Raw genomic sequence first — 26,864 nt, 5'->3', positions numbered from 1 at the left:
GCCAGAGAATTCTAGTTTTTTGGAAGTGCATCACAAACCATAATGATGAGAGGGAGAAAAAAGAAGAGGAAATGATTGATTTAAAAAATAAAAATAAAAAATAAAATAAAAAGATTTTTTATACGCTGATGGATACTTCTAACGAGACCAACCTTTCCAACCTTGTAATTCTATGATTCTATGACTGCATGCATGATGCCATCCAGCTGCTTGCTCTTGATTAATTCCTCATATCCACATGCTGTTTCTGACACATGTGGCCAAATCTTTGCACGCATCAACCAAACAGGGGCAACGGTATCAGCAACATCCCACGTTTCTCTATGAAGAACATAGAGGGCAGTGCTTTATTGACCTTCTTTGTTATGTATGCAAATATTTGCCGTGTTTATCTCTGTGCAGACAAAGTGGATGAGGCTGTGATAATGAGCACTTGTATAAAACAGTAGAAAATGCTGCTGGTACAGAAACAAATGAAGAACCATCATGTTTTTAGTTTCTTCCTTGTGCCATGTTCTGCATGAATCCGAGCCCTGAGTTTTCAAAGATTTTTAGGGCAGAGTAACTGTCATAGATTTCGCTGGGAAGATTCGTGTCATTAAAGCCCAGCACATGCCCAGGTGTTTTGCTGGTATGAGGTATGAGCAAAACTGTTGGGCGAAGACTTCTTCAAATAAAGTTGTGAACATCAGTAGAAGAAACATCCTCTCAACCCCGCATTTTCTGCCTCAGTTGTCACCTGCAGAATCAAGAATCAGTCCCTCTGCTGAGGTTTTCAATGAGGTTGTCAAATGTGCCAAGATATTTTAAGTTGTAGGTACTCATTTCTTTTTGAACTGAGCTCCCTTTCATGAAGAACACCAAAGAGCCCTCAGATGACAGCAATGTTCCATTATATTTGGGCTCTATTTTAACAGCTACTTGGAAATCTAAACCCAGTCACTTGAAACTGAATTTTCTATACACCATATAAACCCGAGACAGTGAAATTGCTCTATAGTCTGTTCAGGAGAAATAAAACTGCTTCAGCCCTTCAAGCAAAAGTCTCTGGACTTTCCCTTTTCCTCTCTCAGCCACAGCTTATATTTGGGATTGTAGTCCGTTACTGTTGGTGCAGGAACTCATCAAATTGCAGCTTGGAACAATTCGATGTGATATTTTAAAAATGCTTTTATTATTTTAAAATAATTAGGTCTATAGAAAAAAATCTCAGAGCGGCTGAAATGCAGAGATGTGCATTCTGTTCTGGCTTTGCTGACAGGAATCTGATGTTTACTCCCAAATTCAGTACTGGGTTGTCCCGTAGCACATATCCAGCAAGCAGGAGAGATGGCTGGGATTTCAAGAAGACAAAATGCTCTTGCAGTATGCTTAGATATAACAGACATATTACCTTTATGATCACTAAGCAACAATAATAGGAGACCAGAATCAGCCGCTTGGGATGCAAACCCTCCTATAGGCATTTCTTTCTGAGCAATAAGTACCAGTGTAATGGGAGCGTATCCATCAAGCAGGGGCTGCCAGCAGATGCAGGATCTGGCTGAAATGAGTTGCTCTTCCCTAGCTGTGTCATTATGGAAGTGAACTGTAGCTGGGGTCTCTCAGGGCTGAAATGAAAAGAAACCACTTAAATAGCACAAAAGGAAGGAAATCAACAGGAAAAATTGTATTTCTGTTGTCATTGACTTTAGTGCTCTTTTTATCCGTGAAGTAAACACTGATTACTGCGCATCGCAACGGGCCGTGCCTACTGAAATGCTATCAGGGCTTGCATGGCTGCTCTCAGTGTTCAGCATGGAAATGCAGCTCTGCAGACTGTGCCTTCTGCTTCTGAAAAGTGCCATCTACGTGCTGGAATGCCAATGTATATTAATCCATCAGAGCCTTAAGTGCTGTGTATACCGAGCCACTGTCAGTATTTTCCATGCTTACCCATCCCACATCTCAAACCATCTTCCTCTACTTCCTTCTCTGCCTCATTAAACCCAGTATACAAAAACTAGAGAACTCTAGATAAGCTTTTAAACCAAAACAATGAGTGAAAAAAGAGAATATTTTTATTCCAAAACCCTGTAATACACTTAGAAAGATCTGAGTTTTGATTCTTTATTGGTTTTGCTTTTTCTCTCTCTCTTTTTTTTTTTTTTTACTTATTTGAGCAGAAGTTGTGATGAAAAAATATCAATTCAGATAGAGTTACTGATTCTCCAAGATTAATGTAAACCATTTTAAAGCTGCCTTGCTATAGCCTGATGCCCAAATAACTTTCACTGTCTTACTGTGATCTGGATGTTAAATAATTTATGTTATGCTGATTCATTTTCTCTCCAGTTAGGGTTACAGTATTTTTCTCAAGGAAATTGCTGAGTATGTCTAAATTATGCTTCCTTAATATCTAATGTGATTTAATAAAATTATATTACTTTCCTAATTGGGCTTACTCATAACTTGCCTTAAATTCTATTATACAACAGCGAAGACTGGAGCAGACGCTATTAAGGGACAAACTCTGATTCTCTGAAGCAAGAAAGAGTTCTTGAAGGAAGAGAGCTGAGCACAAGGCACCCCCAATGCCCTGCACAGTGCTGGCTGTGTGCTCCCACACATGCTACAGCACCAAGTGCCATATAACTCTGATATACTTCCTCCAATCGGTCCTCAAAGAGACTCTCTGAGAACAGAAGGATCAGACTTAAAAGATGAGCTGTTTCCATGGATGGAAACATGTTGTATGTGGGAAAGAAAGAACAGAAGAAAGAAGGAGAGACAGAAGAAAAGAAAGAAAGAAAGGAATGTGTGGGAGGCTTCTATTTCACACTGTCCTGTAAAAATAAATACAATCAAAGATTCCCCCAGCAATGCTGCTTGCCATTACTTGCAGCCAGCAACTTACATCCACTTGATGCTAATGCAATTCTGAAAGACTTATCTGAGAATGAATTAACTGAGCGGGGAGCTATCCTATGGGATGGATAAGCAGAGGATGGAGAGGCACTTGAGATTCCTGGCTTGTTTTTATCCTCTTAATGCTTGATACAACTACACGGTTTCCTGGACGACTTCTTTAAAGGCCATGTGGTTCAGGTGCATTGGGCCCACTCCTGACTTCCCCAGGTTTCCTTTTGAGAGTGTAAGTAGCAGTAATTGATTTGCATGTAAAGCTTGCCTAGCAGCACAGCCAATCTCACCAGACTGCCTTTGTGGCATCCAGGTGCGACACAGTGCCACGCTTCCCTGTGTTACATCCTCATCTCACATCTCCACCAAACAGCTCTTTGGTGGTGCCATCCGTGCACATGTGCTGCACCCCTCATGATAGCAGGAACCCCAGGGGCATCCCTGCAGGAGCAGAGCAGGCACTGTGCTTACAGCAACAGCACTCAGCTCTGAGGATTCTGTAGGAAATCACTGCAGGCTTTTTCACCTCTTGTGTTGTTATCTCTGGAATACGTGCACTTCAAGACTTAGGGTGAGATGTTGGTTGGGAATGGTTTCCTATTATCTACGTTCTGTGTTAGGAACAGAATTTGAATGTGAGCAGTGGGAAGGGAATTTCTGATGTCATTATTTTTAGTGATAGTTTTGAGGACAGCCGTCCTCAGAGATGTGCTTTCCTTTCAGCAACGTATTATTTAGGATCAAGGGAGAAAAGCTTTTGTTTTCAGAGCCCCACATCTAGCATTAAAAAGCACACATATGCTTTTCCCCAGTCTCTCTGGGTAAACAGGGAAATACTCCTCTGTGCATTGCACTCTGCTGTGTTTGAAGCTGAGGGATGCACAAACACTTTTTTTTTGTTTGTTTGTTAACACATTATGAAATGGAATTTCACCGTATACTCACAAAAAAAAAAAAAAAAAAAGCTATTAAAAAACCACATCATAATGCTTCCCAGTCAACAGTTTTTCTTTCATTTAGGCGAAGTTATGGATAAAGACTTGAAGGAAAGCATAGACTTCAATTTATGGTTCCTCTTAAGGCAGTTAAATATTCCATTAACTGTAAGCTAAGGCATAATACAGGAGGTGAATGATGGAAGATTAACGACCTGGCTTAAAGGTATGCATTAAGGCCTTTTATTTCAACAGCATGGAGTGAGAATTCCCTGCTGAACTAAGTCCAAGGAAGGCAAAAAAAAAATATGATGCTTGTGAGGGAAAATGTTTTTCAAAACAGAAATCACAACTGAGCCGCACTGTGTTTTTCAAAAGAGCTGTTAAGTTTATTGTCCCACTTGCTATTTATCTGAAGTGGTACCCAGCCACCATGGCCATCGACCACCCTGCTGCACTAAGAGTGCTTCAAACACATCTCAGTTTCTTCCCAAGGGTTTTATATTGTAAGTACAGCTTTACCCCTGTAAGGGATTCTGGAAAACGTAAATCCTTGACTGGGGTTTTTCTGGATCATTTATCAGGGGGTACACTCTCCTTTGCCTGCCTCTTCTGACCAATGTACCTACAGGTAGAATCCCTTGTTATTTTTCACACCCCTCACCAACTTTAGATCCATCTGCACTTTGGCTTTCCTAATCCCATCTCTGCATGTTCCAGGTGATGTCCCTGTATTCTTCCCAGCCCACCCATCCCTGCTTCTCTGCGTTCCTTTCCCCATCTGGCCAGCAGATCCTTGCTCAGCCCTGCTGGTTTCCTGCCTTCCCTGCTTGTTTTCTTGATTTTTCTAAGGATGGTTTCTCAGGAAATCTCATCCAGAAATTCCCTGGAGAGCAGGGAGGTTTCTTTAAATGGATCTTCATCATAATTTTACGAATGCTTTTAAATTTCAAAGAGGTAGCAACAGTTTTGAGGAAAGGTAGCAAAGTAATGCTGAAGAAAGACAAAACCATCTTCTGTGTATTGACTCATAAGGTATGGAATGAGAATCTCATAGAGAATCTCTAAACCAATCAGCCTGAGACTGTTGGTATTCTTACTTTTTAGCCATTTGCATAAGCATCCTTTTTGCTTCATTATGGAAAGAATGCATTTCACATTAACCTTCCACCAAAAATCCTAATGATGAAACTTCCTGCCAACTCGACAGTAAAGCAAAGGCCTGAAGAATTTTGCTTAGAGACGGTGCTTACTAAAACCACCGTGCCCATGAATATGCAAAAGAGATCCTCAGCAGATTTCTTTACAGATAAATGGAAACTGAAGACCTTGTTGGTCCCTCAGCGACAATAATGCCTGAAAGTATATTTTTTTCCCTAAATTTATTTATTTGCTATTAACAATAAATCAGTGGAAGCTTTCATATTTTATCAGAGTCATTTGTGTATAAAGCTCCCAGGAGAAGCACAGAGAGAGACTTTAAGTGGTTTTTATCAATAAAATGGCATGCTTTTCAATGCTTTTACAATATGCATTTGTATTCTGGTGTATGTGCATTTCTGCACATGTAACCTATGCTTTTTTTATTAAAGATTAATCGTTACTAATACATCTATTTTAACAAGAATACAATGATAGTGGTTTTATTCCCAAATACCAGAAGCAAGATTTTTAAGCAAGGTTCTTTGCAGGATGAAACCTCCCTGAAATCAATCAGGAACTGCTGGGATTGAAGTTTCTCCATGGCTGCAGTTGGTTGCACATTCATTTGATCATTGCGTTGTTTTCCTCCATTAAACAGTATTATTTGGCATCTGTTAGATACTGACTCAGGAACAGGTAGAGAACATGCAGTGGTTTGAAGCAGGGGAATGTCAATCATTTTGAATTCCCAGCGATAGTCTGACATGGATATGGAACCAGACCATCCCTGGGAGCAGATTTTCTCTCTCTCTCTCTTTTGAGCTGGAAGTGCCAAGAAAAGGGATGCCTTTGGGCTGCGTCTGTCAGAAAACTCCACAAGATTAATAGCTTCACTGCTCTGCAGGCTTTCTGCAAAACTGTACAGAGCAAAGATTCTGGGGAGGCTCTCCTGCTCTTCTGGACTTCCATGTGGGGAATTTTGTATGTGAAGGAATCTCAGGGAAAAGCTTCATTTTTAAAACTGCAATCATTTAGTATTGCTTTGTGTGTCAATGTGGACCTGAAGCTTGGACCAGCTTTAATTGAGTAAAACTTCAGGTCAACTGCTTCTCTGAGGTTCTGGGAAGTTTCAGTGCATGCAGCAATTTTAAAAATATTCCTCTAGAATCAGTCGATTTCAGCAGACAGGTGGCTGAGAATGGAATGACAGAAGGATAAAAGGTTAAATGATATTGACTCTTTCTCACTGCTTTGTGCTCTCTCTCTCTCACTCGAGATCTACATTAAAATACCAGAGCTTTAAGTTTTAGATATATCTAGCACTTGTTTACATTCTATTTAATTACCTGGCACTGACTAAATATACAACCTCATTAACTGCTAATATTGTTGTAATGAACTGCCATCCATTGACTGGCTGGCAGAGACATCTCAATAACATGACTGTGTCCAGGGTTTGCAGTGACATTGAGCTTGGACAAACAACTGGGAGGGCAATTTATAATCTCCATCCAGAAGTCCTATGTTTATTTACTTCTTATATCATAGTGTTTGTTGTTTGTTTTTTTTCAAATTGCATTCTTAGTATTCTGTGGCAGAAGAAGCCTTTGACATAAAATCGTTTGGATTCACAGAACTATGGCTGCAGTGAGAATTCATCAAAAACAGCTTTTTGCCTTTGTAACGTTAAAGTCTGTTCAAAACTTTGTTAAAGTCTGGATTTCAGCAGAGGTTGGATTGGGTCTGAAAATGCATTCTGTAGATCACACGCTGAATCTGGAAGAGTTTCAGTAAAAATGGGTTTTTAAAAACATCCCAACATATAAAGAGTGGCTAAAACATGAAGTAAAAGAAGCCTTCGACGTTAATCAGCCCTTTAATTAAATGAATCATTTGGTTTCCTTCTGTATTTATTTTCACTCTCACTGTCTAGTCTCCCTTTGTGATCTTACTCATACAGCCAGCAAAAAAAACGACTTTGCACTGTAACAGCACTACCTTCTGTGCTGTGAGTGAAACAATGGAAGGAGGTATTGTCCCATGTTCAATCTTGCATCTTATTTTCCAATTCTTCTCATACGGCAGCTTGCACAAAGCTGCTGCTGAGCTGCTGGCTGCTCCTGATTTCAATAAATTGATCGGCCAGGGGCTGATCTGTCATCACCTTCCATTTGGGACTCATTAAATACCACAGCTAGTAGATAAAAATGTGCTTTTTTATCTTATTTATTTATTTATTTTAGAGTTTAAGGAGCATAAGGAAACGGTTCTACTGAATATGTGGATACTGTGATGATTTTTTCTCAGAGGTTTGATCTAGGGTTATTTGGCTTTATTTAAGCAGGCTGCAGGATGGACTTGTGATCACAGTAAGAGAATGGGGAGTCTCCCAACACCAAGGCTGTGCTGTCCTGCTCTGTCACTTGTCTGCTGCTTTACAGACAAAACATACTGCTTCTGACATTGTCTCTGCTCATCCATTTTCTACCAGTGTGGGCAGAAGAAGGCTGCTCTGACTACCATCCAGCAGGCATCCTGCTTGCTAGCTAGTGAAATTAATTGCAAGTAACTGGCACGCATCCAAACAAGTGCTATTCAACCCTTTATTATCACAGATCTTTGCTGTCACTCCTTAATCAAGTCCTCATTCATAATTCTACCCCTTCTGTTTTGTTTACGTTCCTGGAATGATGGATATAAACACAGTTTATACTCAGTGGTTACTCTGCATGAAGATTGAAACTGCAGCAAGCAGTTTGTGGGATACTGAGACCTGACAGAGAGGAAACAAAGAAAAAATTCTCTAGCTAACTATGGGAACTTCCCATAGCTAACTATGGGAAATGAGAAGCAAGCCTACTTTTGCTGAGTTAGCCTTCTCCTTGCCTGCTTCCTTGGACTCAAATTTAAACCAATTTCCCACTTTTCAAGGGACAATGTTGCTAAAATTATTCTTCTTTCTGTATAGGAAGGAAAATTTGTGTGTTAGACTGTAGAAAGAAGAATTAAAGATGTAGTCTATGTAAGCAAGGAAAAGCAAGTAAGAAAATTAGCTGCTAGCATTTATTAATTTTCAAGCAGACAAATTCCCATTGCGTCCTGTTGTGTTATCAAACCAATGGCAAGGAATTCTTTCATGTGTCATCCAAGTAAAAAACCCAAAGCTGTGTCTCTGGAGACCTGGGCCATGATCCATACATTGTCAGTATGTCATTGTCAGTCATCCTTCTCTTTTCTTTTGTGACTCGCTCCTTGGGTTTAATTTAACTTCACGTTAGATTAAATACTTCACTCTGGTTAATTACTTCCTTTCACTGTAGAGCTTTTGGCTTCCATCTGCTTTATCTTCAGCTCCCACTACAGTTTTCTTGTAGCTTCCTTGCTTTCTTGTTCCTCGTGTTTGTCCATTTGCATTCCTGTTGAATGGGTGAGATAGAGTGTTTTCTAGGAGAAGGATCAGTGCTGCAGCTGCAGCCCCAACATTACTGGGGCTCTATCAGTATGAAGGAATTCTTCTCATTGGGAATAATAATAACCTGAAAGAAAAGAAGGAGAAAAAAAGAAAAAAAAGAAAAGAAGCTACAGCTAAGTTGTTTAAAGCAAGCCTCCATTTAATCTTAGTTACTGAGTTCTTCCCTGTAGAGATGTCTCTGATGTGTGCATCTCAAGTGGCTTTCAGGACTCTCTCAAGCCGCTCTGATCTGCATGCACTCATTCCTGTGTGGGAACAGCTGGGAACCACAACTCCAGGCCAAAGCTCCTGAAAATGACATTTTAATACAGAGATTTGAAATCTTCAGCCAGAAGTATATGGATTTTTTTTTTTTTTAAGAGAATATTACTTGAGTGATGGGAAAATTGGCTATGTTTAATTGAGTGACAGTGAAGTTTAAATCAGAGCCTGATAACTTCACTCTGAATAGTATGTTAATGACTTGACACTCATGGTAATAAGATTATTCTGAAATACAAACTCATGTTTCTAGCAGCTGGCACACTTTACCGGCGTATGAGCAATGGTTATCTCCTTGCTAGTTTCCCAATCCTTCAGTATGAATAATTGAAACATTTTAGTATTGAAAATTCAATATTTCATCTCAGGCCAAAGTTAACATTTCACTTCAGTTTTAGGCAGAAATGCAGCAATACATCAAAGTAATGAGAGTGTATAAATCCATGGATATGCTTCTAAGATTACTGCTGGAAGTATTTGAGTGAAGAAAACCTTGCCATTATTTTGTGCTACCTTCTTCAATGGGTCCTTCTAATCTGCCACACTGCCTTTTAAGAACTTTAAAAAAAAGGGAGGGGGGGGAGATGGGGATGCCAGATCTGTTTGGATTAAGGAATTCATAAATTTTATCTGACTTCATCTCTGAAATATCAGATTTCTTGGATCCTTTCTGGATGAAAGGCTCAGGTTTGCTTCCAGTGTAAGAGTTTTAAGTGAAACCTCAAAGAAAAAGTCAAAAACTGATGCCATGGCCACTTTCTCCCTTCAAACTGTATTTTTAATTCACAGTGACCCCTTAATATACAAGTAATGGCCAAAAAAAACTTGAGTTATGGGCACTGATACTGAGAGAAATGGGAAACAGTTAGAGAGAGGGTACGTGTGAATTTCCAAAGAGAAGCATTACTTACATCACCCAAAAGGACAGATGAAGAGAGATGTGCCCTCACTGTATGTCTGTGTGTGCTGATCTGGGCTGTGCCAAACCCGAGCAATGTGCTACCAGGCAGCAAACCCACATTGCTTCGTGTTCCACTGCCTCTGGAGCTGAAATTAGCAAGTTTACAGCAAGTTCACTTCCTGGCTCCTTTCTCAGGTGAATGCCAACATTTCCATTTGTTTCAATCTTGTCCAACGTGATCAGGGGAGTAATGTAAGGGAATAAGTACTGGAAGGTGGTGTTCATTTTGGGGATTCTTAACCAAGGAAAGATTGACTCCTTTCTATGTTCCCAAGTGAGAAAATCAGAAACGGCCCTGACAGCTCTAGGGAATCAGATAGTGATTAGGAGTGAGCTTCTATTTTCTTTAATGAGACAGAAGGAAACTGCCTCTCTCTTTATCTTAAACACGGATTTCCACTCTGTATAATACCAAATTTTGTTACCCAACAATGCCTCACACAGACCTAACATTTTGTAATTCTTTTCTTCTGTCTATGTGACTAATGACATCTACATGATAAAGGACTGTACTAAGAAGTAAATGAGGATGTTAGGAGTTTGTATGTGTCAAGAGCTTTATACATAAAATGTGGAAATTAAATTAGGCTACATTCTTCCAGAAATGTATATCTTGGCCCTTGTTATACTTCATATACTTAATTAAAATGCTAATATATTTTGCAGCAGTTGTAAAACTATTTTAAAAGAAAGCAATTTCTTTTGGGGCCTTATTTGGCTTCTCAATTAAAAGATGTAGAGATGCAGAGATAATAATAATCTGGTCTGCTGGGAGAATGGCCAGAACCTATTGCTGTGAGTTCATTTAGACCACCAGTACGTTCACATTCAAACCTCTCCCCAGATTGAGGTTTCTTTTAACTGTGGTCAAAAGCATTTTCCTGATGCTTTTCCCTTGCTCAGTTGTTTCAACTGCAGTCACAGAATTCTGCTCAAAGTTTCATGGATACATTAGCCTGGGACTCTGGGATCCGTTTCCTTTATCTCCTGTAGTGTAGTAGAAAGCAGAGCTGTCTTTCCAAAGACACTGTGATTGGGATGACTTATGCTGACCGGTTCCAATTTTCTCTCCTTGTAAACTCTATTTAATGTTAAAAAAACAATTCAAAGGCAGATTGTAGGTGCCACACATCTCCTCTGACCTTTAAATCAAATTTAATATTTCACTCTGTAGTAGGCCAGCGAGCGAAACTTGACAGCTTAATAAAGTGGAAATTTTAGGCAATAAATCTAAGAATTCTTCCATCATCCATGAGAAGGGAGATCAAAGCTTTGCTGTATTGTTGAATAGCTCCCAAGCAAGAGTTTCTGAAACAGCCAGAATCAAAACTTGCATTGTCAGAAGTTAATTTTCCTGCACAAAATAATGTATCAGGGAGCAGCCTGTGCCTGCTGTAGTTCCAGGACAGCCTGCACGGTGTGTGACAGTCATCTTGAATAAAACCAATTAATGCAATGCCATGATTACATTATCAATGATGAGCTATGAATTTCAGTGCGTGCCCATCAACACAAAGCTCCCTTCCCCCAGAAACAGAAAATATAATGCAGAAATACATCTGGTCAAATATCAAACTGGGTCAAACAGTAGGATAACGTCAATCGCCATCATTCACATAAAATGGAGTTTCCCTGCTCTGAAATGGCAGTGAGAGGAGCTGCTCTCAGTCCGTGTCACAGATCTATTACAGTGCAGATATTTTTGAGAACAGCTGGTTTTATTCACAAAGCAGTTTTCTAGAATTATTCTTTTTTGATAGCAATATATGCCCACGGTTAAGGGCATTGGGAACAGTGCTTGTAGAGGTGACAGTGGGAAACACTGCTTTGGAATAAAGGGTGCAACAGAAAATAAAGAACAATTATAAATCTTTGAGACTGCATTGCAAAGGAGTAATACCATTTCTGGGCAGAAAAAAAATGGCTTTCAGGTACGAAGTCACTAAGTCATAGAAGGTCTCTCTGGTTAAGGGGGAACGGGGATGCAGAAAGATACTTACCTATATCTTTCAGTAGGGGATTGAGGCCCAAAATTTAAGGTTTAACACACTTAAGCTGTTCACATGGACCATTGAAGCAGCCAATCCATGGAGATGTTTGGACTTCATGGGATTCTTTCAGTTTTTCAGAGCACTGTTCATTTTTAAACACCTACAATTGAGAAAAAAAAAAAATAGAAAACATAAAAAGCACCTTTTTTATTACAGAAAAATAAATTGTCTGTCAGCTCTCCCTGCATTTCTACAGTATAATGCAAAGAGGAGAAAAGGGCTTAAGTTCGTTCTTTTGGATATTATTCACAGAATAATAATGGATGAATTTGCTCCCAAAGTGAAAATAAATTATTTCAAATTGGTCCTATATTTAAATATGAAATGAGCTGATATTTTGTCACGTCAGCTAATGAAACTGCTGGGAAAAATTTGAGGATGAAAAATAGACAATTAAATGGTTTCTTTGAAAACAAAAGAGGGATTTGCATATCTCTTTATAATGATGAGTTTGCAGTTCTTTTCATTGAGCATATGAACAAAGTGTCAATGGCAATCTGCAATGTGTCTGAGATCCAGAGCACTTCAGGTTACAGGAAGAAGAGTCCTTTGTGTTACTGCTGTCATCTGCAAAGACAGATGCCCCAGGCTGGGAAACAAGGAAAAGTAACAGATAACCAGTTCCTTTCATGATGCCAGAACTATAATTCCATCAAATATTTGGCTTGTGAAAAAGAACTGAAGACATGCATACAACAGATGCTGCTAAAGGCTCAGGATTCATTGCCTTGGGCATTTGCAGTAATTGTAATGTATTCCTATGCTTAAAAAAGGAGATACTGGAAGTGATGGAATTTTAATGGCTCCCATGGCATGTTTCAGCACAGGCAAGTGTAAGACAAGGCAGAGGAAATGCTGCTCTGGGACAGAGGCTGGCTGGTCCAGTCCTCTGCACAACAAAGGCAGAAGCTGCAGGAGTTCAGTGAGACCAGGAGGCTGTTTTGGGGCAGATGGGCTGTAATTTCTGTGAAATGATGACTACAGCAGAAAGGGAGGTTTTAGGGAAATCAGGAGGAAAAAAAATCTGCTGGGTTTTGCATGGTGCAATGACACCTTCAGATATTGCAGCACTGTCTGGGCAACTCAGTCAGGACCTGCGTGTACCAGAGCAAAGCAGGCAACAGATAGCTCTCAGAATGACAGTGCTGATGAAAAGAATCCCAGGATGAGATGCTGGTGTACAGACTGAGGCAGCAGCTTGCCATGGTGAATGCAGCAGGGGTAAGGCAGGGGCAGAGCAGGCCATGTGCCCTGAACTATTCACTTCTGCAGTTTGAGGAGGGATTTGCTGACATCTTTGTGCCTTAGGTATAGAAATCCACTGTCTTGCTGTCACAGCAGCATTAATACCTGGGATACATTTTCACGCAGACATGCAGATGATGGATATTCTGTGTCTTCACCAGTTTGCCTTGCTGATCTTTCATGGTTTCCTAGGCAATGAAAAGGGAATGTACAATAGACCACAGATTTTCATTTAGTTTCTATTCAACAGTAATGAAAGTGTCTATATTGGCAATAAAAGAAATAATGTAGACTCAGAAAATAAATAAGATACATAAAGAAGTCAACCAATAATTGTGGCCAGAACATATAATTTTCACTCCCACATTAAAATGAAATAAAAACAAACAATCACAAAGCAAAACACAGAGCTAGCCTTCCCCAAACAGAATTCTTTCCAATTTTACCGAGGGAAAAAAATTGTTTCAAATTACTTCAGAAGGACATTTTGGCTTCTATTTTTCCCCTTTCCTTGATGCCAGATGCATCAACTATTTTTGACACCAGTATTTTCTCAGAGAAACAATTGGTTTCTAAACTACCATTCTCTCTGAAAATTCTAAACTGTTTTCATTTTTTGCTTTACTTTCTTGCATAACTTCCAGGCATTAAGACACTGCCTACATTTGAAGGGTCATTTTAAAGCATTAGATTTACAGAACGTAATCAGATTTAGGCCCTTCAGGTCTATGGAAAAAAAAAACCAAAAAGATAGATTACTGAAAATGAGATCTCCAAAAGTCATTCAAGAGTTCACTGCTGATGTCGCTGGGCCTTCTGCTGAACAGCTTAGCCATTTCCAACACAGCTTGATAGCCAAGGCTTTAGAAAAGGAGAAAGAGAAGTAATCTCAATAGTTTGATCCTCATGGTGTGTTTTATATAAGAGTTTGTACTAAATTCCTGCTACATTTGCCCTTAGTAATGAGCTTCCAAGCAAACTTTTGGTCCTTACACTTCTAAGATCTACATGCTGTGATGGACAAATACTGGCTACTAGCAGAGTAGGAAGTTCATTCCCACTGAAAGTGAGAATTAGGAGTTGGACTCAACGACCTTGAAGGTCCCTTCCAACTCATGTTATTCTAGGAAATGCTCTGGGTGCCAGATCCTGGTCCTTCTGAAAACCCACTGATCAGAGTACCTAGCAGGTGACAGCTCACAAAGTACAGCTTCTGCTCTTAACTGCTGAGAAACTGAATCATTCACAGGTTGACCACCCCTGCAGACTCTGCAGATACACACAGGTCTTGGCAATGCACCATGGTCTTCCAGTTATAGGTATTAAACATGAAATATAAATTTTATGCAACTATTTTAATAAAATTCAGGTTGGAATTGGTTGAGGAATTTTTGGGTTTGCTTTGTTTTGCAAAAATACCTTCACTTAGTTCTCAAAAGTACCATCAGTATTTGTTCTTGGTAGGTTGTTTTATGCCTGAGGCCTTTATTTAGTCTTTAACAACAGTGTTCAGGGAATACAGCAACCAGCAAACGGAAAGGCTTTCTTTTTTTAGATATGATGTATCATCTCTGATTTTGTAAAATGTAATAAGTGAGACTGTGTCACAGTTGGCGTTTCTTGGTGCATTTGAGAAATGCCTGATACCAGAGTGTAAACTGCTGTTAGCTGACAGAAGCTAAGAATTTGTCATGTTTATTTCCAAAATTATTGCTCTAGGCTGACACTTTAAAAAAATAAAAAGCCAACTGCATAGAATGGCTGTTTCATGTATTGAAACATGTACTGTGAAAAGATCTGGTTATTTCTCTGAATCTTCTAGTAAAGTCTAGCATATTCACAGAAGGTAAGATGTATTGGGCTGGTAAGTATTTTAATGTGCCAAACTATTTGATCTATACGAAGAGTCACAGATGTCAAACCTCAGAGCCAAGTCTTGTCCTTCACATCCTTTGCCCAGTGTCACACAGAGAGCAAATGGGTCATTTGGGAAAAGAATGCAATGCAGCCACATATCATTGCCCCTGCCTGGAAAAGGAAGCACTGCTGACTGCTCCAAGATCTCTTGGATGAAATAATTAAGCTTTGAGCAATAAGGAGTGACCCCTTGTATTTTTAGCTATGCCAGTTTCCCAGGGAGTGCAGCCCTTCACTCTGAGCCCACTCCTTGCTCAGTGCAGGCCATGACCTTCAGCTGATTTGCTGTCAGTGCTGCAGAGAGGAGGTTCCATCCTGCTGCCAACTGTGCCTGTTGGCATGAAACCCCTTCCTGAAAAAATGCACACACATTAGAAAAGGGAATGAGAGGGTAGAGGGGTAATACCATCAAGAATTTTCCTTCTGTAGTCAATTGTGAGCCAGGCAGTCCATCAGCTTTTACTGATCCTTGGGAAACTCCAGGTGAGTGCACAGCTGACAGTGCCTAGTGCTGACAAGTCAGATGGAGGAGCCCCAGCCATCTGGATGGGCTGTGGATGAGAATCTCCCCAGCTTCACAGGCAGTTTCCTGTAGCACCATCTCTGCAGGGCCTTCTCCAAGTGCTGGCAGAAATTCAGACTGTGTCTGAGTGTGCAGAAGACACTCGTGCACCTGCCATGCCAAACCATCCTGCTGTAAACAACAAAAAACAACTCTGGCAAAAGGAATTTGCAGCCAGTGTCTAAAACAGACTAGCACAGAGTAGCTTAATAAAAAGCAGAATATATGTGTTTTTGCTGCTGACGTTTGCTAAAGGATTGTTCTGCTCTCTGATGCTTTTTAATGCAGGAATGGAAAAGCTCATTCCGCCAAAAATGCTTCAGTGTTGTGCTGAGCTGGATAACTACTACAAATTCCTTCACTGTATGTTATGCCTTTAAATCTCTCGAGAGTCCTCTGCCTTTGAGGTAGACATCCATTTTGTATTCACAGCACTACAGTCTCTTGCAGATATGTAAAACACAGTTTCCTTGAGGATATTTTCTCTCATTTTAGCCTTGATCCCTGAGGAAATCCTCACTTTGGGAGTGGGTGTGAGGTTTACATGCCTACATGTGTCCTTCCATGTTCCCTGAGAGCTGCCATTGTTCAATTTGAGTTTTCTCAGGCAAAAAAAAAAGCGAGTGAGAAAAGCGGCGGTGGGAGTTCACAGCTTATTAAACACCAGAGAATCTACAGCAGCCAGCAGCATTATAAACACCTTGATATTGAAAAAGCTTTGCCACAGGTATATGTGTTCCTGAGCTCCAGAAATTCACTCGTGACCTGGGAGAAAACAGCTTTCAAACTCAGCAGCAGGAGATGCACCTGAGGCCATACGTGGTCCCTAACTGGAGAGTTAACTGAGGACTATTCGATGCTGGGGGCACTGGAGGAAAGAAACGGGCTGGTGGATCGCTTCAGTCCTCAGTATTCAGATATCACTGCTGATAGGGACTATGAGAGGCCAGGTAAAGGCAGGCTGCTCAGAACTCTGTGATTTTGGCAGTGCTAGGCTCCAGGGGCCTCCCTCTGCTGGAAAATATTGCAGGGGATCAATATATATCAGCAGGGCTAACTCAGGAGATGGTAGCTACCTGCAGAAACTGGCAGATGCAGATGACAGCAATCCTTGGTAGAATTCAGGCAGAGTTATTTAATCAGGCAATACAAATCCACAGGTATCAAAATTTATTAGTTCTAGCACTCATCAACCTGCCCATTTTTCCCTCATTTTCTCACACTCAGACTGGATTTAAGAGGCTGCTTCTCACAAAGGGAAGAACACAGACCTCCTATTCCAGATTTACAGCACATTCCAAATTCTTTGAAGATAGAATTTTGTTTGGCTTCTATAAAATGTATGTGCAGGGGCACGGCATATTTCTCTGCCTTATTCCCCTGCCAGGCAGTAATTATTTCAAACAGGTTTCCTCACTACCAAGTCATAGCAGGCTCTGATTCTGTGCTAGCATTGAGGAAGATGAAATCTGGAGGGTTCTTTTTCATATGCTTTGTATGAGTCACATTCCTTCAGTAATACCTACAGGTGAATGCAACTGGTGGTGTCCAAACTGCAGCTCACTGGCTCCTCGTGGCAGTCCTGCATTGTGGCATCTCCCAGCCAGGGTGCACAGAGGGAACTGGGCTCCATACGGCCCTTCATTTTCCTTGGGAGGAAACCAAAGAGCTTGGGGAGCTGCAGTGCCCATCAATGCATGGGCTGCTCAGCAGCTGGTGGATGTGCAGGCATCCACACAGCCCTCGATGGTAACCACCTCAGCTACATGGAGCAGTGACTGCTGCTCTGTAACACTGCCAAAATAAATAGCTATTAGGAATCATTATGATGTTTGTTAGGAAGAAAATTAATTACAAATTGGTTTTTGCTGTTGCTTTTCCCTAAAGAAACAGACTAATAAGTCAGTTCCTAAAGTGTCTGGTAGAGGAGGGGAAAGGTTGGTTTGGTTTTCTTTTCTCCTCTTCTCCTTTTATCCCTTCTGCTCTCACAGGTCTCACCTCACCTGCTGTTCTGATTTCTTTTCCTGGTTTCTTTCACTGCTTTCCTCCCAGGGCAACAATTCATGATTATTGACAGATTGCAAGATAAAAACTCAACAGTCTCTCTTGGTACTTCCCTCTCCTCTACCAGCTCCTTCAGTATTAGTGTTTTCTATCAAGAAAATACCAAATCCTCATTATGTGCCTGCAAGGAGTTTCACTTATCAGAGAGCCAATTGGAACTGAGTGCATGGCAGCACATAAGGGGATTTAAAACATGGAAGGTGCAGAGTGATGTTCTGTGGGGCTCTACCCAACCCCACTGAATCAGCACTCACAGTGGCCTCCCTGTGTTCACCTGGACAGCTTCAGCCTCCGGAGTAAATACATATGAACAAATATCTGAACCACTCTGTGAGGCTGATAGACAACAAACTGGCTTACACCAGTGATGGAACACCTGGTGGGAAGGCAGAGCCAATGGCGCTCAGGTGCATGCAATGTACTTGAGTGACCAGAAGGGCTGGAGCCAGGATCCACCCCTTCCAGCCCTCATTTAAGGGCTGGCAGCAAAGGCAAGCATATCTTACTGGCAATTCCTGTGTACCTGAGGCCTTCTGAAGGTAAGCAATTTGTTTCTTTTGTGTTTGAGCGTGTTTTTTGCTTGCTTCAGTCTAGGCACTTACTGCTTTGTTGTAATGCATTGCTATCATGTTACAGGGCAGCATGTGTACCCCTGTATACAAAATTGCTGTCTGGTTTGGTGCTTTTTTAGTTTGGGGTGGGATTGTGAGAAATCCTCTGATTTAGCAGAGCTGTAAATTACAGCTCTTAGGCTGGAGGGAAGTCCCTTTTTATACAGCAAACCATGAATATGTTCTTAGCAGTCCATGAATGCAGTGGGAGTTGAGCATGTTCTTAATCACGTTTCAAATCTTCTTTTTTTAAACTAGAAAACTAATGCATGGGAAGAAAGTCAGTACAGCTTTTACTCCCTCAGTTTTGGACCCAGCAAAGAAATCTTGGATCCTGGTGGGTCAGGGCACGGTTAACACAGGTCTCCTTTTGTGTCTTTTTGGCAGTGGCACAAAAACACAACCAGAGTCCAGTTCCTCAGACCTCCAGAATCGCAGCCAAGGAAGTTTCCAGGTCAGTGTGAAGGCTTTTGACTTTCTAAAGTGGAGAAACTCTGTTTTTGCTGAGCGAAGTGCTTCCTGATTTAGTAAAGGCAGAAGCCTTTGGAGCTCTCGATCCCGTTCTGGGTGTTATGATGCTGGGCCTGTTCTCAGCTCTGTCTATTAACTGGTGGAAACCCAGGGGAGAAAATAATTTCAGGGTGATTTGTTGTCTTAAAACTTGATACTGTAAATAATATATCTGAAGTAAGTAATAGCTTTGCTCTTCAATAAAGAATCTATTTGGCGTGGATAAGGGCACAGGAGCCCATTCCAAGGTACTGGAAAAAGGCTGTTCCTTGCAGTATTTGTATCCAGTGTGTAATTTGAAAAATACCAGCACTTGGACAGTATCACAGGAGTACAGATTCTTCAATAGACTTCTTACAATCACCTAGAATTGCGAAAAGTAGCTTTCATGTGGTCAAAACTGCATTTCCTGTTGACTGGCTACTTTTTTCTCTGCAGCAGAGAAAGTAAAAATAAAGTCAGGGCTGCAGCTGATGTGCTTTTACGTAACTCTTTCCTCTCTAAGCTATGAGTTAGAAAAGTAAAGTGAAAAAATCTATCACAGTTTTATTCTATTAAAAAAAAAAAAAACTTTAAGAAGTGCACCTTGACTCCAGGTGGAACAAATTCATCAGATCGATCACCTAATAATTATTTAAGTAATGAAGGCTCTAGTGAATTGCTAGAACTGCAGTGTTGTAAGCAATACCATGCTTTAGCACCCCTCTCTGTGTCATTAAGCCTAGGGGAGCTCTGGTTGAGAGTTCATCTCTCTGGGATATTTGGCAACATCCATAAGAGTCCATCTGAGAGTGTTTACAAGTCAGTGTAAGAACACATAGGTCAAGTCAAAGTCAGCTCCTTGCTTCAGCAACTCTGTTGCTTTATAGCCATGAGTTGTATGGTCATTTTGGAGTGATCCCTGAACACCCACGCATCCACTGATTTGCTTTGATTTTCTTTGTGAATGCATGTATTACACCTTTATCCTGTAAGATGCAACTCATGTCACTTTTAAAAAGTCCAAAGCTATTACCACAGTACAAAAAAATCAGAGTCCTCAGGAATTCCTGATGAGAAAAACCTGTGTCCACCTCCTCCCCTTCCCCTCAGTGAGCTCAGATTGACTCATTCATGGTATGAGAGAGGAGACTAAATGTAACCCCAGGAAAGCCATTATACAACTTGAGTCTCCCAGGAGGGCTCTGTGGGCTGAAGTGAACAGTGGGGTCCTCTTCTAAACACTGATGGCACCACGTTACCTGATGGAGCATCATCTGTACCACAAGAAGGTGATGTTTATCATGCAGGAATCTCTGCTGCTGGCTTAGGAGGGCCAGGTGGCATGGCTGCCAGGTGAGTTGTTTTGTGTGCTGTGAGATGCAGCCATCTATTTCCTTTCTAGAAGTGAGGACACATCCTGAAGCAGAGCAAGTTGCCTCGGTGCTGCTGAAGTCAGTGAAAAGCTTCAACAGTTTGCACCAGTTATGAAGTGCAGGATACTGAGAATGTTTGTTCCAGCTCTGCCTCTGGTCTGGGATTTCACTCTGCTCAGCTGTGTTAGAAGAGGAAGGGACCTCAGGTGAGTACAACTTCTGATTTATTATGTGTGGTTGGTGCTGAGGAAGATGCATGAGAATGGGAAGATGGCACATCTGGCACTGGTTCCCATTGCAGAGCCAAATTCCAGCTGACTGAATCAAGATCACAAGGAAAAATCCTCGTTCCTTTTTCCTTGCCTTCTGATGAAAGGCTCAGACAGTGTCTGCACCTTACCTACACTGCTCTGCTCCTGGAGGAATAGCCATTTTGTAGCAAGACACTTTGGAAGCTGAGATTCATGTGGTGCTTGCTGGCTTTTGCTGTTCACTGACAAGTGAAATTACAGAGGAAAATAATCACTTCTTGTTGAGTCCTAAGAGATGTCCTGTGAGTAGTAGCAGCTGTGCTGAGTTGTTGGAGCTGGCAGAGCTCCTCCATCTCTCTTTTATTCCTGTCCTCTCAAACTAGTGCTTGTTTGGGGTCAAATCTTCTTGCAACTACAGAGAAAAATCCCACTGAAAATGGGTTCCTCCATCTGCCCCTCTGGTTCTTGGGCACCTGCCTGCATTCCTCTCCCTGCAGCACCATCTGTGAGTACCGCATATCCAGACTCTACAGCCCTGAGTTTTATTCCTAAACTTGTTTTCTTAGCACTGACAGTTTGATAAATGTTATTTGGTGCATTTTTAAGTGTACGAAGTGCAATATTTGCAGTTATATTATATGCCAGCATAGAAAGCTACAGCACAGGAGATGAATAATTCACTGCATAAAGCCTTGTTTCCTGCCATTTTCTCACAACTCTGTACTCCTGTGCTGATACTTGCATTTATACTTGCCCTTGCAGTGGGAGAACTGCAAATATAGCTCCCCTGTTTTAAGAAGCCTGCAGTTCTCACTCAGCTGTTGAGAGCTTGTACAGCCCAGCACTGCCAGCAGCACGTGGAGCTGCAGATTGTGCACCTCCTAGCTTATCCAGGTCCCTCCAGCAAGTGTCACCACTTTCACTTGCAGAAATAAACCCCATCCTTTGAGCTGTGCTCAGCAGAAACCCAACCCATTACATCAATGCTGACAGGTTTTATTCAGGCCTGTGAGGGGTTTAACAGCCCTTTTGCTTATTTTTGTATGTGCAGAGATCTTGAAGTATATTTTTAATGCTGTAGTCTAATGGCAGGATCTCATTCTTGGCATCAGACCTGTTCCTCCTTCCCATCTTCTTCATTCCCTTTCAAACAGTATGAGAATGATCTGTCGTTGCTCTCTTGAAGCAGCCATATGGCCAGCAATATGTTATTAATGTGTGTACTTTTTCTTTTTTCCCCTCTCATCAGCACTACTATATCAGGAAATCCAAGCAGTCCCAATCCTTTGTACTGTCTGGGGGAAGGCTGGATTCTCTGCACATCCCAGTTGTGTTGCTGCTGCTGTGAACATATTTCCACTTGTATCAGCTCCAAGCTGCACTGCAAGACAGACATTGAGGCATTGGAGCATATTCCAAGAAGGACAACAAGGCTGGTGAGGGGTCTGGAGCACAGGGCTTATGTGGAGCAGCTGAGGGAGCTGGGATTATTCAGGCTGGAGAAGAGACCCAGGGGAGATGTCATTGCTCTTTACCTGGAGGGAGGTTGTAGAGAGCTGGGGGTCAGCCTCTTCTCTTGCCTAACTGGTGATAGGACCAGAGGGAATGGCTTTAAGCTGTGCCAGGGGAGATTCAGGCTGGATGTTAGGAAATACTACTTTTCTGGAAGAGTGGTCAGGCACTGCAATGGGCTGTCCAGGAAGGTGGTGGAGTCACCAACCCTAGAGGTGTTCAAGGAATGTTTGGATGTTGTGTTGAGGGACAAGGTTTAGTGAGAGCTATAGGTGATCAGTGGATGATTGGACTGGGTGATCCTGTGGGTCTTTTCCAGCCTTAGTGATTCCATGCTTCTAAGCTTGCAGTCCCTGACATTGCTAAGGCCAGCCTCTGCCCTAACCCCAGAAAAGGCTTTGGCTAATAGGGATTTTGAAGATCTCAGTTTTATTTATAGATAGGCTGGTTTAAACATTTATTATCCCTGTTTTATTAAATATAAAACACTTCTGCTTGTGAAAAAGAATGAATGCAATCCCTTGTGGAAGATGATAAACATAATAAAATGAATCTGCTTGCAAGCAAGGGATCCTTTGTCTGGATGTTCTTTTATTTGCATCCTTGTGATATATGAACCTTTGTCTTTCTGCTCTGATGAAAGATGATTTCATTCTCTCTATCCCTCTTTTTCCCTCTTCCTCCTCCATTCTCCATTAGCACCATCTAAATCCCTCACATTGCATTAGAGGCTTGTTCTGTTTGTAATTAAGCAGTGATGCAGTCATATGTAATGCTGCATTTGAAAGATGCTCTCAGCTACAGTTGAAAGCTAGAGATTCTGAGTAGGGTGCATTAGGGTTAATTACCTAATAATTTTCTGTATTAAATGCAGCTGCAGACACTGATTTTCACTAATTGTGACACTGAACAAAGAATGTAAGAATTTGCTCATATTTAAGCAATATGGCTGTCAAAAGCCTTCAAGGCAGTTGTATGTCCTTTCCTTCTCCTTGTCTTCAGTGGCACATGAAGAGCAGTAGGACATCATTAAGAGAACTGGGATGTCACCATATCCATTTTACAGTGATTTTCTTAATGCAAGATTCTGATTTCAGAGGTGCAACACTTGACTGTTATGGAACTATAGGTTATCGAATGTGTTTGGAGGCAATACTAATAGGGTTCGATGATGTTAGACTATTTTGAGGGCCCCCAGGCACAATGATACAAGCATGAACTGAATGCCAGAGAAACCCCAGCTCTACACCATCTTGGTCTTCTCCCTGAAACTTTATTACAGCATATGGTCCAGGTGGAGTAAGTCAGTGAAGTTACACTAATTTCTTAAAAATACAGTAAATAAATGTGGAAAAAAAATGTACTAAACTGTGCTACTATGGACCTGCCATTCAATCTGTAAGACTGCAGTCATCAGTGTGCATTATGTGATGGCAGCTGTTCTGTGACGAAGACATAAAGTCACCAAACACAGCCCTTGCTCACAATCATCTTCTTGGAGACATCCTCAACACCAAGGTGGATGGAGAACTAGCATTTCTAACCTGCTTTTCCAACACCTTGCTGTGTCTCTTGAGGGAGTAGAATTAGCTCAGCTCTATAGAGGACAGCACAGAGCAAACCCAAAGACCTACAGAGGACAGGACAGTCACAGTCCAACCCACCTTTGTGCTCATCCTTCCTTAGCTCCTGCAAAAATACTCAGCAAGCCACTGTTGCACTAATTCATTAATATCTTCCTCTAGCAGAAACAGATATTTTGGTTCCTTTGTCATGGTTTGAATTTTTTTTTTTTTTTACATAAGATGTATCATCTGGAGCTTAATTGTTTATGAGACATCTAGCAGTGTAATTTCCTATTCCCTAGTTCAATTCTTGCTCCAGTTTCTTTCTAATTGCCCCATCATTAATTTTATCCCTCTCCCTAGCATCAGAGCAAGGACTTAAGAGTCTCTGCCTCCCCACTAAATTCAGTTCTCCATACTGGAGCAGATTTCTCCAAAGATTCAAGCAGGGGTCTCTTTGTTCCCCATACCTTCATTTTCTTATACTGATGAGGCAGAGTGGCTGTGAAAATATTCAGTATATTTTCAGCTATGACAAATAGCTGTGTTTCACACCTTGTAGCAAGCTCACACCTCTTTTCTATTAGAAGTAAAGGTGTGCAAAAGCATTAATGGCATTTAGATTAGACAATGATTTCAAGGCTCACCAACCTTCCAGATTTCTGAGCTGAGCTTCAAGCAGCAGCCATGAGGAGCAGAAACCAAAACCAGCTCTCCTGCAATGTCAGCCTTTCTTTGCAAGAAGGACAAAAAGATCAAATCCAGCCTTCAGTGCTGTGGCTGGTCAGATGCTCCACTTTCTGCTTCCTGCAATTCTCTTTGGTGCTAAAAATCCATTCCGACATTTTCCATTAAAGGTTTACTCAGAAGTCTCAGTCCAAATGAAATCGGCCTTTATCCTTCAGCTGGATTCCAGCCTAATCATTTCAATTAAATACTTCACTCCTATCAATTCCTTACATAGGGAAATTAGTTACTTGGGGTACCCAGTCCTCTCTGTCTGACATTTCTTATATTCAAGGAGAAGCAAATGAAAAGAAACCTAGCTTTTAATTAGCTAACTAAAGTTAACTAGAAAAAAATAACCTATAATGCATACTAAGGCCTTGAAAAGTGCTAAGAGCTTTGTTTCAACATATTATAAAAGCTTTCATCGAGTACTGAAAGCCACTAATTCATGAAGATCCATGGCTGACAAAACTGTTAAACAAAGGGTGATTTACTGAGAAAAGAGCTCAGCAAACCACGCAGTCACTTCATCTTTAAAATACCGTTCTTTCATCCCCTGTTGAACTGTGCAATCTTTGTATTTAAAGGGAAATCAATATCATTGATTAAACACAATAAAAGCTATTCCATAGGACACCATTACTAAATCTAGCTGCTGAAAAAAATTCTTCTTTTTGTAAATCAAGCTGATAAAAATCAGCTTAGTTTCTCATAACTAGGCACAAGTACAACACACAACATAAGAAGTAGAGAACCCCACATTCTACCAAGGAAATATACAACACCAATTAGAAAAAGCCTCTTACATCCCTGCTTCTCATGCATGCATCTCTCCATAGCCAGCAGTTTGCTGGGGGCTTGTATTTACATGCAACATTTGAATGGCTCCTGCTACTATGAAGATGCACACAGCAGTACTCACACCAGGGTCACAACCCCAGGCACAACCAAACTGGCAGCACAGTGCAGTTCTTACAGGCACAGCCCTCAGGCTCCATCCCCCTGTGCTCCTGCTGTGCCTGTGGGCCTTGTCCCATAGTACTTACACCCAGCACACCTTACACTGAAAGGAAATCCAGCAGTGCTGCTGCTGGAACTAAAGGGCTGTTTTTCAATGTTAGCAGCACCATTCCATCCGAGCACTGAATTTCTCTTGTAATGGTTTTATCCATCTCACTCTCTCCGACTTCCAGTTCTAAACAGTCAAGGGATCTTCCTGAGAGCCTTTATTTTTGCAGGACTGAAAAGATTATGATACTCCAGAATTTATCTGCTAGACCAGTTCGCTTCTCACAATTCAGAAGACATAAATAATGCCTACACTTCTCAAGTTAATTTAAGTAAGTTGGATTTGGTATGCCAGAGGTTTAAATCTCACCCTAAAATTAAATCAGTCTTCATTCAGCTTTAAAATGTGCTAAATTGTTCAGATGTTCTAAAACTCTTCTTCCTTAAGGCCTCTGAATGAAATTCTACATTTATTTAATAAAGCAGACAGGATTTACTATACTGGTAGTGGTAAGCACTTTTTACTTTCCTCATGACAGATTGGAGTTGACTGTATACTTTTTTTTTTTTGCTACAACTGCACAAGTTTACAAGCCACAATTGAATTACCAAACTGAGGAAAATAAAGATTATTCCTGTGGGTGCAATGCAGGTTGCAGACTTGTTTTCCTTTAAAGAAGTGTTTAAAGAATTAGCAATAAATGTTATCAACTGCAGCTAGAAAATGATGCTGACTTATTACTTTGTGCTGATCCTAAGGGGCATCATGAAAACCAAATTCCTTAGCTGAGGTTTCCAGAAGAAAAAAAAGAAAGAAAAAAAAATCTAACAATGTCTTCTGATCACCTTACATTTAGATTTACACTATAGGCAAAAAGACTGAGCTTACAGAGCTCACAGGCAACCCTGCCTTGCTCCTGAAGACACAAACCCAAGGGAAAGCAGAATATAAGTCGGATGGCTCTAAGCTGATGCAATATCATGATGCTCCCATAGGCAAGGACATTTTTGCAAAGGCTTTTTCTTGCTACTTTTTGAAGTTTGCAGATATCTGAAGGAAAACAAAGTTGTGAGCCATCTCATTTTTTTCTCCACGAAAGGCACTTGCTACCTTTTGTCCAGCTCTCCTGAACAGGTCTCTCATCTTGAAATCCTTAGTGTGTATGCTCAGCAAAATTCTCATGTAATGGTGACTCACTGACAAATCATCAGAGCTTAGAAATGCTCACAAATGTTATCTTGCATGCCACCTTTACTGGAAACCCCATTCAAGCCAATTCTGTGTCTTAGCCAAGATTGATATTGACAGGTACAAAAATCTCACAGCTTTTTTCATCAAATATATGTGCATAAAATTCAATACAACTTACACAAACTGGCAGCATGGATTACAGTCTGCAAGCCAGAATATTAAACTCAGCTTTTTCTCACTTTCTAACATTCTCATTCAAAGTTGTGTGCTCTCAGCCACCTAAGAGACCTAAAGAAAAGTATCTTCCATACACATACAGTTAAATAATTCCTGTTCAATATGACAGCTGAATCACACCCGGTGAGTCACTGTTTATAATAGACTAAGCCTAGACTATCTGACTTAGCTGTCTTCAATTCAGTACAGTTTAAGATAGATGGTCTTGGTGCTATCTTCTTCAGAAACCTTTATTCTTCTTGCAGGAATCCAATTAAGTGGGCAACAAAAACCAAAATGCAGGATGGCACAGTAGAACTCTCCTCTCTTCCACAGCACTGCCCACCTTAATATTCCCATGTTTTATGTAATTGTTCTTCAGGTCTTTTCTTTCTTTGGGTCA

At 40.9% G+C, this 26,864-nt stretch overlaps 1 long non-coding RNA gene across 1 annotated transcript in view; it reads left to right on the top strand.

The window, feature by feature from the left end:
- LOC149915645 (uncharacterized) overlaps window positions 1-22,183 on the top strand; it is a 29,837-nt gene extending 7,654 nt beyond the window's left edge. The window contains exons 3-6 of the long non-coding RNA XR_016471947.1: window positions 18,511-18,577; window positions 20,018-20,194; window positions 20,623-20,744; window positions 21,489-22,183. This is a non-coding gene — a long non-coding RNA (uncharacterized LOC149915645). The remainder of the gene's footprint in view (window positions 1-18,510; window positions 18,578-20,017; window positions 20,195-20,622; window positions 20,745-21,488) is intronic.
- Window positions 22,184-26,864: the final 4,681 nt, after the last annotated feature.

This window comes from Phasianus colchicus, chromosome 17, assembly GCF_987193195.1.
Source record: "Phasianus colchicus chromosome 17, bPhaCol1.hap1.1, whole genome shotgun sequence".
Taxonomy (NCBI): Eukaryota; Metazoa; Chordata; class Aves; order Galliformes; family Phasianidae; genus Phasianus; species Phasianus colchicus.
Note: the sequence above shows the minus strand (reverse complement) of the source record. Positions and strands in the feature narration are given on the sequence as shown.